At 47.0% G+C, this 11,138-nt stretch overlaps 1 pseudogene; it reads left to right on the top strand.

The window, feature by feature from the left end:
- The first annotated feature begins 6,015 nt into the window (after nt 1-6,015).
- On the top strand, nt 6,016-6,635 carry LOC134944159 (oligodendrocyte transcription factor 2-like; annotated as a pseudogene).
- Nucleotides 6,636-11,138: the final 4,503 nt, after the last annotated feature.

Genomic DNA, 11,138 nt, shown 5'->3' with positions numbered 1-11,138 from the left:
CAATACAGCAGAGTGTTACGATTCCTGTACTCCAGACTGGAGAAGATCTTATGGCAGAGATCTGAGTACAGGAATGAAATACAGGTTGTGGGAGCTGGAAAGCCTAGTAACCCCTGGCACCCTAACTCCGTTGTCTCGCCCGTGTTATCAGAAATCCCCTGCGAGACTATGGTTGCTTGAGCCCATGGCAGCCGCGTTCGAAGGGCGGATTATGTCTGCCCAACCCCGATGCCCCCGCAGGTCTTAATGGGAGACAAGGGGAAGTCCGAGACAGGGTGATAACAAGGGGCCCTCTGACTAAGCAACCAAGCCAGGGGTTACAAGCTAACTTAACTAAATCAAAAGGTATGTGCGGACTAGCCGCCAGGGAAAAGGACAACCAAAGATCCACTGATCCGACACTCCTATCCGGCACCGCTGGACACCAGAGTGGATCTTGTGGAAGCGGAATCCTCCGCAAAGCTCCAGAACACAATATAAACAAAATAATAAATAATAGCGGACAAGCCGCAACACACGGCTGCGCCGCGACTCACGAACACCACCAGATGCTAAAGGTGCTCGATCAGACTCCAGGAACAGATGGCAACTTCCGAGTACAGGATCACTGAGAACAGGAACAAACGAACAGACCGGGACTGGGAACTCTCTCTGCAGCAGAATCAGGCAAACAGGAAGCTATCACCGGCGTCTGTGAGGAGTCCTGGGAGTGCTTTTAACAGAGTCCTAATTAAACAATCCAGAGCAGCTGGCCCACTGCATGATTCCAACTGACAAAATGCAATCAGCAGCCAGGTGAGGCTGAACACATGGAACAAGCTGCAATTACACAGACTAACCAGCGGCAGCAGACAAGAGCATACTAAAACAAAGCAACAGGAAATCCTGGCATGCAAGACAACTTAATAAACATGAAATACCTAACAAAAATGCAAAACAGGAATGAGCCACAGCCGTGGCTCATAACATTACCCCCCCCTTGAGGAGGGGTCAAAAGACCCCAAAATTCAGACTATCCAGAACAAGGGATACAAAAAAAAACCTGACACATTGGTCTAACAGACCAGAAAACAAAAAACAAGCTGTAGCAACAACTTGTAACAGTGCCCTCCCCTTGATGGTGGCCACTGGACACAAGACAAGGAAAAAAAAAATCTCTTTTTTTTTTTTTTTTATCAAGGCAAGAGTCAAAAAATTATTTCTTTTTCTTCTTCTTCTTTTTACAAAGCTCTTTAGGTCTGACCAAGGTAATTCCCCAAACATTGTCTGAACTGATGGTACCACCCAGCAAGGCTGCGTTCAAATCAGAGACAGGTCTCTTACCCTTGGGAGCTGAACTTTCTGGTAAAGTACTATTATTAGAAGAAGTAGTCAGAAAAGCACATCCTGCAGTCACAACAACGGGCTGAGACTCCTGTGCCGAGTTTACAGTATTTTGTGGACTCTCAGCAGACAAGACGGGTGATTTAGAGGAACTTGAACCGATTTCTTTGGAACCATATCTTTTAATAATTGCATCACTGAATGCTGGGGGATCCTGAAGAATGGGATCTTCAGCTTTCATTAGGCTGGTCGCCCACTCAAAAGGCTCTCCTTTAAAAGAATAAATAAGATAGAGCACAATGTTCTCTGGAGTGATGCCCAGAAATGGTCTAGACAACATAATAAAGTAATAGTGTTTGTAAAGCGCCAGAAATTGGGCTAAGTCCCCATCAAAGATTATGGATGTTGAGATATCAGAGTCAGGATCTGTTTCCTTCCCATCTGACTGACTGAAGTGCTTTGCTAGGACCTGGTCACTATTGCCCTTACTTGAGGCTGAGACTCTCTGAACCCCACCCGGGGCAGTGACTTTCTGAACCCCACCCGGGGCAGTGACTTTCTGAACCCCACACGGGGCAGTGACTTTCTGAACCCCACACGGGGCAGTGACTTTCTGAACCCCACACGGGGCAGTGACTTTCTGAACCCCACACGGGGCAGTGACTTTCTGAACCCCACCTGGGGTAGTGACTTTCTGAACCCCACCCGGGGCAGTGACTTTCTGAACCCCACCCGGGGCAGTGACTTTCTGAACCCCACCCGGGGCAGTGACTTTCTGAACCCCACCCGGGGCAGTGACTTTCTGAACCCCACCCGGGGCAGTGACTTCCTGAACCCCACCCGGGGCAGTGACTTCCTGAACCCCACCCGGGGCAGTGGCCTCCGGGAACCCCGCTGGGGCAGTGGCCTCCGGGAACCCCGCTGGGGCAGTGGCCTCCGGGAACCCCGCTAGGGCAGTGGCCTCCGGGAACCCCGCTGGGGCAGTGGCCTCCGGGAACCCCGCTGGGGCAGTGGCCTCCGGGAACCCCGCTGGGGTCAGCACCTCGGATACTTTTACTGGGACCGGGCCGTTGGCCTCCCTGACTGGGATCGGGCCACCGGCCTCCCTCTCTGAGTCGATAATTATCGAAAGTTCTTCCGTGACTATGACTTCCGGGACTTTTGCTGAAGCAATAACGTTCAGATCCTCCACTAATGCTATGCTTCTTAAGTTCTTTCCTGGGGAAGCGACTTCTAGACCCTTCTTTGGGGCTGCGTCTCTCGAGACCCCACTTGGGGATATTACTTCAAAGATCCCTTCTGGGGTTTTGCTTCTCGAGTTCCCTTCAAGGACTATGGTTTTAGATACCCTTTCTGGGGTTGCGCTCCTCAAGTCCCTACCTGGGGTAACAGTTTCTGAGACCCCTTCTGGTATGGAAACCTGAGCTACAATATTTGATTTCCCTCTATAAGCTTGGGTATCGGGTACCGCTCCAGCACTCTGGGCATCGGGTACCGCTCCAGCACTCTGGGCATCGGGTACCGCTCCAGCACTCTGGGCATCGGGTACCGCTCCAGCACTCTGGGCATCGGGTACCGCTCCAGCACTCTGGGCATCGGGTACCGCTCCAGCACTCTGGGCATCGGGTACCGCTCCAGCACTCTGGGCATCGGGTACCGCTCCAGCACTCTGGGCATCGGGTACCGCACCAGCACTCTGGGCATCGGGTACCGCTCCAGCACTCTGGGCATCGGGTACCGCTCCAGCACTCTGGGCATCGGGTACCGCTCCAGCACTCTGGGCATCGGGTACCGCTCCAGCACTCTGGGCAACGGGTACCGCTCCAGGACCCTGGGCTACGGGCACCACTCCAGGACCCTGGGCTACGGGCACCACTCCAGGACCCTGGGCTACGGGCACCACTCCAGGACCCTGGGCTACGGGCACCACTCCAGGACCCTGGGCTACGGGCACCACTCCAGGACCCTGGGCTACGGGCACCACTCCAGGACCCTGGGCTACGGGCACCACTCCAGGACCCTGGGCTACGGGCACCACTCCAGGACCCTGGGCTACGGGCACCACTCAAGGGACTTGCAACTCCGCTTCCACAGGAACCTCAAGAGAGGAGAGAAACATTCTCTTTTGATTCCTGAATCTATAATGGGGCTCCCTTGCCCAAGGACCCCAATTATAGGACAGAGAGTTTTTTTGTGTGGGTTGTGTGACAAGTACCTCTGCCACAGTAGAGACAGGAGTAGGTCTTGTATCATGACTCAACTTGGACAGAGGGCAAGACTCGTCACCACACTTTGGCTTGCGCAACTCACAGGTCTGCAGATAATGGCCTAAACCCCCACAATATAGGCATAAGTTTAAGTTTCTGCGACGCAGACGCTCCTCTTCTGAGAGCCTGGGCCGCAGAAAACTTTTAAACTTTTTCTCTTCAATTAAACCAGAGGATTCTCTTGTCACCATACTGTGAACAAGAGTCTCTTTAGAGATAGATGTACTCTCAACGACTTCTGGCAAAATAAGCAAGATTTTAGTCAGAAGGTTTTGCAGTTGCTTTAGGGATTGCTGAAAAGCTTCTAGTCGCTCTGGTCTCAAAGCACTGAATACAGAGTTCAGGGCTGCGAGAGATGCCTGCAGGGCTTGCATAGTAGACATAGGAGGATTTAAAACTAGACAAGACAAGACAAGGCAAGACAAGGCTAGGCAAGGCAAGGCAAGGCAAGGCAAGGCTAAATTTTGCTAAACAAATCAAGACTTTTTTTTGTGTTTTTTTTTTTTTTTTTAAACACCGGACTGGATTCTAAACACCGGACTGGATTCTAAACACCGGACTGGATTCTAAACACCGGACTGGATTCTAAACACCGGACTGGATTCTAAACACCGGACTGGAGTCTGCACACTGAATTCTATACAGGACTGGATTCTAAACACCGGATTGGATTCTGCACACTGAATTCTAGACAGGACTGGATTCTAGACTAGACACTGGACTGGGCCAAAAAAGAAAAAAAAGTTTTATTTCTTTTTTGTGGTATGGCCGGTGATAATGTTACGATTCCTGTACTCCAGACTGGAGAAGATCTTATGGCAGAGATCTGAGTACAGGAATGAAATACAGGTTGTGGGAGCTGGAAAGCCTAGTAACCCCTGGCACCCTAACTCCGTTGTCTCGCCCGTGTTATCAGAAATCCCCTGCGAGACTATGGTTGCTTGAGCCCATGGCAGCCGCGTTCGAAGGGCGGATTATGTCTGCCCAACCCCGATGCCCCCGCAGGTCTTAATGGGAGACAAGGGGAAGTCCGAGACAGGGTGATAACAAGGGGCCCTCTGACTAAGCAACCAAGCCAGGGGTTACAAGCTAACTTAACTAAATCAAAAGGTATGTGCGGACTAGCCGCCAGGGAAAAGGACAACCAAAGATCCACTGATCCGACACTCCTATCCGGCACCGCTGGACACCAGAGTGGATCTTGTGGAAGCGGAATCCTCCGCAAAGCTCCAGAACACAATATAAACAAAATAATAAATAATAGCGGACAAGCCGCAACACACGGCTGCGCCGCGACTCACGAACACCACCAGATGCTAAAGGTGCTCGATCAGACTCCAGGAACAGATGGCAACTTCCGAGTACAGGATCACTGAGAACAGGAACAAACGAACAGACCGGGACTGGGAACTCTCTCTGCAGCAGAATCAGGCAAACAGGAAGCTATCACCGGCGTCTGTGAGGAGTCCTGGGAGTGCTTTTAACAGAGTCCTAATTAAACAATCCAGAGCAGCTGGCCCACTGCATGATTCCAACTGACAAAATGCAATCAGCAGCCAGGTGAGGCTGAACACATGGAACAAGCTGCAATTACACAGACTAACCAGCGGCAGCAGACAAGAGCATACTAAAACAAAGCAACAGGAAATCCTGGCATGCAAGACAACTTAATAAACATGAAATACCTAACAAAAATGCAAAACAGGAATGAGCCACAGCCGTGGCTCATAACACAGAGTACATTGCAACACACAGCAGCATGCAGTGTCCCCCTGTCTACACAGTCACTATACTGCACAGCCACAATTAGTCTTGTCTCTGGATAGACACAGCCAGCCAAAACAACGTATAGCGCAATGTTCCCCCATACAGTCACTATACTGCACAGTCACATTTAGTGCTTTGTTTTGGATGTCTGTAAAGCGTCTTGAATCCTGTTGGAGAAAGTGTGCTATATAAATAAAATTATTATTATATTATCATTATTATTTGTCTGGTGTCTCTGGATGGACACAGCAGAGCACAGTGCAGTGTGCCCCTCTATACAGTTACTATACTGCACAGCCACAATTAGTCTTGTCTCTGGAAGGGCATAGTACAACCTAAACAGCAGAGTACAGTGCAGTATGCCCCTATATACAGTCACAATACTGCACAGCCACAATTAGACTGGAGTCTTGGATCTCCCCACCATGTTCAGATCTGGAACTGAGGCAGAATGCCATCTTCCAAGTGTCGGATCTCTTGTGTTTTGGATTCAGGTGCCATTTCAAATTCCCTATGAAAGCAATCAGCAGACTGCTGATTGGCTGAGAGCCTTCCCCATAGACTTCAATGGTCTGATTTACTTACATGGGATGTTCTGCATGGGCTTTCATCTCCTGTCTACCGCTTAAACATGAGCGTGGCTTCAGGGGACAAGAGAGACAAGAAGCAGATGAGTGAGCCCGAGCTCCAGCAGCTCCAGCTGAAGATGAACAGCCAGGAGTGCAAGAGGATGCATGACCTGAACATTACCATGGATGATCTACGGGAATTGATGCCCTACATCCATGGTTCCACTGTGCAAGCTCTCTAAGATCACCATCCTGCTCCTGGCACACAACTACATCCTCATGATGACCAACTTGTTAGAGAAAATCTAGCACCTGGTCAGCGAGATCTATGGAGGTCACTACCACCACCATGCAGCAACAGCCATCTACCTACCCTAAACTTGTGGAGACATGAGCCACAGATCAAAGATCTCTGTACACCTGGCAGAGCACCCTGTGCACCACCCACTGCTGGCCCCTACAGCCGCCACCCTCACCTCTGTCATCTCTGCAGTAGTCACAGCAGCTCTTACACTCCTCACCACCTCCAACTGCCCCCCCATCCTTGCACCTGACCTCTCACTGGCCCCTCAAGTCCCACAGACCTGGTTCCACATCCTTTGGTGAGAGCTTCCTGCATTGGAATTCCATGCTCTGCCCTTGCAACATGTGTCAGATGCCTTCTGCTGCCCACCACCACATGGCATCCAGACTCCCACTTTGCATCTGAATGAGAGGTGGCTAGAAGGACACTGGTCAGGGTAGAGAACTCTGTTCCATGTTTTAGTGAGATTTCCCTTTTTGTGTAACTCAACTTCCATTTGGACTGGTTTGTTGGTTCTAGATGGACTGGCATAAATACCTAATCAAGGGCATGAACTCAATGGCACAATCACCTAGCCAAGGATAAACACTCAATGGTATAAACAAGCCAACTGCAGAAACTCAGACTTATTTGTGATAAAGTTTGTGGCATTCACTGCACTATTATCCAGGGGACAATGTTATTACATTATTTAATACATGGGGTATCAATGCAACAAATCAAATGTGTGTAAAGTTCACAATATACATAGCAAGCTAATTATTCAGCTTATGGGTCAGGTATCTTTAGCAAGCAGACACCTCTGGTAAGAACCCTATATTATTTTAGAGCACCGCTATTAGATCTGATCAAACACATATTGCATTTTTGTTTTTTACGTATAGATGAGGGGGAGTAACAACATATGGCTGGCAGTGCATTATGTGACTTGTAGTTTCACAAAACTAGCATTTCGTAGAATCCTGGTTTGATGGTATCTGTGAGCTCTGGTGTCATGGAGAAATTAATGTTATGGCTGAGCTAAACATGATGTGCTATCGATTTGTTAAGATGCTGAAATTTAACATACAGTAGGTAGTCTTCAGGTGGGAAATAGGAAAACTATACAATTAGAATTTTAATAATCCTCCTCTATGGAGCTGAAAAGGGGGTTGACATAATGATATCATTACCAATACATGGTTTGCGGTGTGTGAATGATAATGCCCAAACGGACAATCGGATCAGCATTTGGGTTGCACCTCCAGTGTGTAGAATTTAATAAACTACAAAAATGTGATAACCCTCACTAACTCAATCAAAACTAATTGTCTTACTTCCCGATATATTAGGAAGAATAAATTTAACATAGGTATTCTGCAGGTGGGAAATAGGAAAATGACGTATTGATGCTGTCAAATGACAATGCCTATTCTATACCTTGTATAAAACACGCTAAAAGGTTAAAGAACACAGTACGCAATTGGCGTATGGAATACCGTAGGAGTACGCACGTAGCGTAACGAACGCTTAGCCGTGGAAGAGACGCACGAGCGGCACGTTCGCTCACGGCTTAGAGCGTAAAGGCAAGCACGCTATAGGCTGCCGACTAACGTAATGATACGCTATCAGCGTAGCGGACGCTCGAGACCACGAGGAGATCACAAGCGGCGCTGACGCTCACAGACTTAAACCTTTATAACTATACCATAAACAATGTACTTATACTGTAAACCCTTGTGCGGTGATAAAGTGTAAATGCAACACAGTGTAACCTTGTTAGTTTAAAAGCTGTATGAGCGTATGTGACGCTCAGAGAACCCCTTAGCAATATAATAAACACTCAAATACCGGTCTAAGGGTCTAACGCCTTTTAAGGAAATGAATGAACGTTCAATTGCAAAAAAATAATACAATACAAGTTATACACTACCAAGATAACATAAAATACCTAACCGAATCACTACACATAAAAATACAATAAAGATATAATTACATTTAAAAGGGGGGAAGGAGAGAGAGAGAATGGCTTATAACATTAAATAAGAGACAATATGGTTGCAGAGAACTTACGCACCAGGGGAAACAATCGCAAGCGCCTTTCTGGATATCCAGCTCCCGATTATCAGCAATGAGAACCGTTGAAGAGAGTAGAGAGCTGGCCCAGATCGGCTTGTCCTTTTATACACTACACACAATACAGTACAATGGTCCCTACATTCTTATTGTTCATTGGACACAGGAATTCGTCTTCGCATTATAACAAAAGGTCATAGGTTGGTTCATACAGGTGGGCTGTGACTATTCCTAACTGCTCAGGTGGGTGGGAAACTGGGTTTCCCGCCGCATGGGTAATAAAGTGCAAATATAGTAAATGTCCATAAACTTCTTATGTCCATAACTATACGCACGAGCGATTAATCCGCTTCAAACCAACACCGGAATATTGCTAATTATATTCTCTTCCGATGGATACTAAACACCACTGTGTAACCCCTGTCTGACCCTTCGTATCAAACAAAGAGGGATCTCTTTGTCCCCGAACATACTACATTAACTAAACTTTCAGATTCTATCAAAGGGACCATAATCTACAAAATACATTATATGAATAAAATATGTTACGATTGAGTCGCCCGCTAGACGAACATAAACTCTACCGTAAATGCGCATACCGCGCGCCTGCGGGTGCACGCAACTGAGAGTATGCGCACGCACGGGAGGGCTCATGCACACGCAGCAGGCACTCGCATGAGGTGCATATATGGCAGTGTGTAGCGTGATATTTTTCTGACTTTGACAGTCCACCCTTTGGCAGTCACCAATAACTGCCACTTTCTGAAACATTTCAAAAAGAGAAAAATATATGTCATGTATAATACATTTCTATGATTGGGTAGGGGAGGAGAGGAGAAGGTAGGAAAAGGGTATGACCTAGTGAGATAGCAGAAGCATGTCTGTATGAATCCATGTTTGGGGGGTCATGTATCATCGTGCCGTACGTGTTTTAAATCAAGCTTCGAGGTATTGCGAAGTATACATTTGAATTCCTTCTTATCCCGTGGTACGGGTCTGTGGATGGGCTGTCAAACTTTACCGAGCTCTCTTCGGCTTTTGGTTGCAACGAAATGGGGGAGCACATTTTAGTTGATGATACATGAATGGGGGAATATGTGAGTGCTGATATCTGTGCCTATATTCCCTATCGACTATGTGTGTTATTACCTGAAGGTTGTAGAGATGAAGATAAAGAACAATTATGGTAAATGCAGTGATAAACTATGTGAGTTTAATATACATTTGCCGATTGAGGTCTTGTCTTGTGTCTTGTCTTGTCTTGTCTTGTCTCGATGTACATGTTGACTGTAGTCTCCCGATGCTTTTGCTATAACGGTGTGCAAAAAGCTTTTTCAATGTCCATAGACTTACAAAAAGTGTTGGGCTAGCGTAAAATTAAAGGTACTAGGGATATGGGGGTCTATGGCATAGTCCATCAGTTGTCTGTGTAAAAGGTTGTCAAATTCTTCTTCCAAGCGGATGTCTTTGTACCTTGGAGGAAAACAAAGGAGAAACGGGTGAAAGAAACGGACCGTGGAATCACATTTTCATCACAACATTGTCTCTATCGTTGGGTCATAAACCAAATCAGTCGTTGTTATTACAGTATCTTCACTTCTTAAACTCATCACCCGGGCGCTACGTTTACACTTTGTTAAAACCCGCCGTTTAACGATGTGTTCGTAATGAGTGTGAGTATAAGGAGCTTGGGCACTGTGGTGAATATCCTTCATTTTAGTGTGGGATACGGTCATTACCTCAGGCAGTACTTTTCCAATATAACATAACCCTTCTGAGTTTGGGGCAAGCCACTTATACGCCTTCCTCCCGCATATGAAATATGCATCATCGGGGAGAACATATGGGACGGAGTAGGACATTACCATATTACACATTTTCCATATGAAATCTCCTAACCCTAATTCTCCCATCTGTTTAGTACACGTATCAGTTTGTACGATATGTGCACAGTATCCTGGTGATACCTCTCCAACTCTCATGGTCCTACTTCCTAGGGTATACCTATATCGGAAATATTTTCCACTACCGGCTATGTGGCGTATAAGTTCTGTATCTGTAGGCATTCTATCGGCTCTGTATGAAAAGGTCATGGTTTGGTTATTCCATGACACTTCCCAATTTCCCGGCTTTCGGGGATTGGAAATGTTAAAACATACTAGGGATCTATCCACATGATATTGGTGGAGCTTCAAACTAGGAGGACTGGAGATATTAAACCTCCTGTCCACCGGCCTCCCACCACTTAGCTCAAGTACCTCCCCTATAGTTAAAGGGAATGGTACTAATCCTGATTTGCTATGGCCTTGAGGTACTTGAGAGCATACCCAACAATCTGTCTGATTTAACACTTTACCCACTAAGGAGTGATAGTCACTCAATGGATGCCGATCCATGTGGATATTAAAACTGGATTGGCATTTCTTGATACACCCATCCTCAACTACACTGTCACAGAGTCTACAGATACAGTTCTCTTCAGCTAACAATCCTTCACAATTTCTTCTATTGTCAATGCTACCAGATCGTTTTCTGATACTCGCCTTTACTCGGTGATTATGTTGTTCTTGGAAATCTACGCCTCCATCTCTGTCATCAGAACCCATTCCAGAACCTCTCTCGACCTCCATGGTACTCTCGCCGGAACAGACTGCTCTGGTCAACATCATGGTCAACAGGAAAATCCGGATCACAGTCTCTTGGGGCAAGTCCATCTTATTGGAGGAAATGGAGAAGAATGAGAAGGGGGAAAGAAACAATTGAGGGAGATGGGATGGGAAGTGGAGAAAAACAATAAAAGGGAACAGGGAATCGACAACTGCCAATGATCTAATTATTCTCAATGCTCAGGTG

This window comes from Pseudophryne corroboree, chromosome 7, assembly GCF_028390025.1.
Source record: "Pseudophryne corroboree isolate aPseCor3 chromosome 7, aPseCor3.hap2, whole genome shotgun sequence".
Lineage (NCBI taxonomy): Eukaryota > Metazoa > Chordata > Amphibia > Anura > Myobatrachidae > Pseudophryne > Pseudophryne corroboree.
Note: the sequence above shows the minus strand (reverse complement) of the source record. Positions and strands in the feature narration are given on the sequence as shown.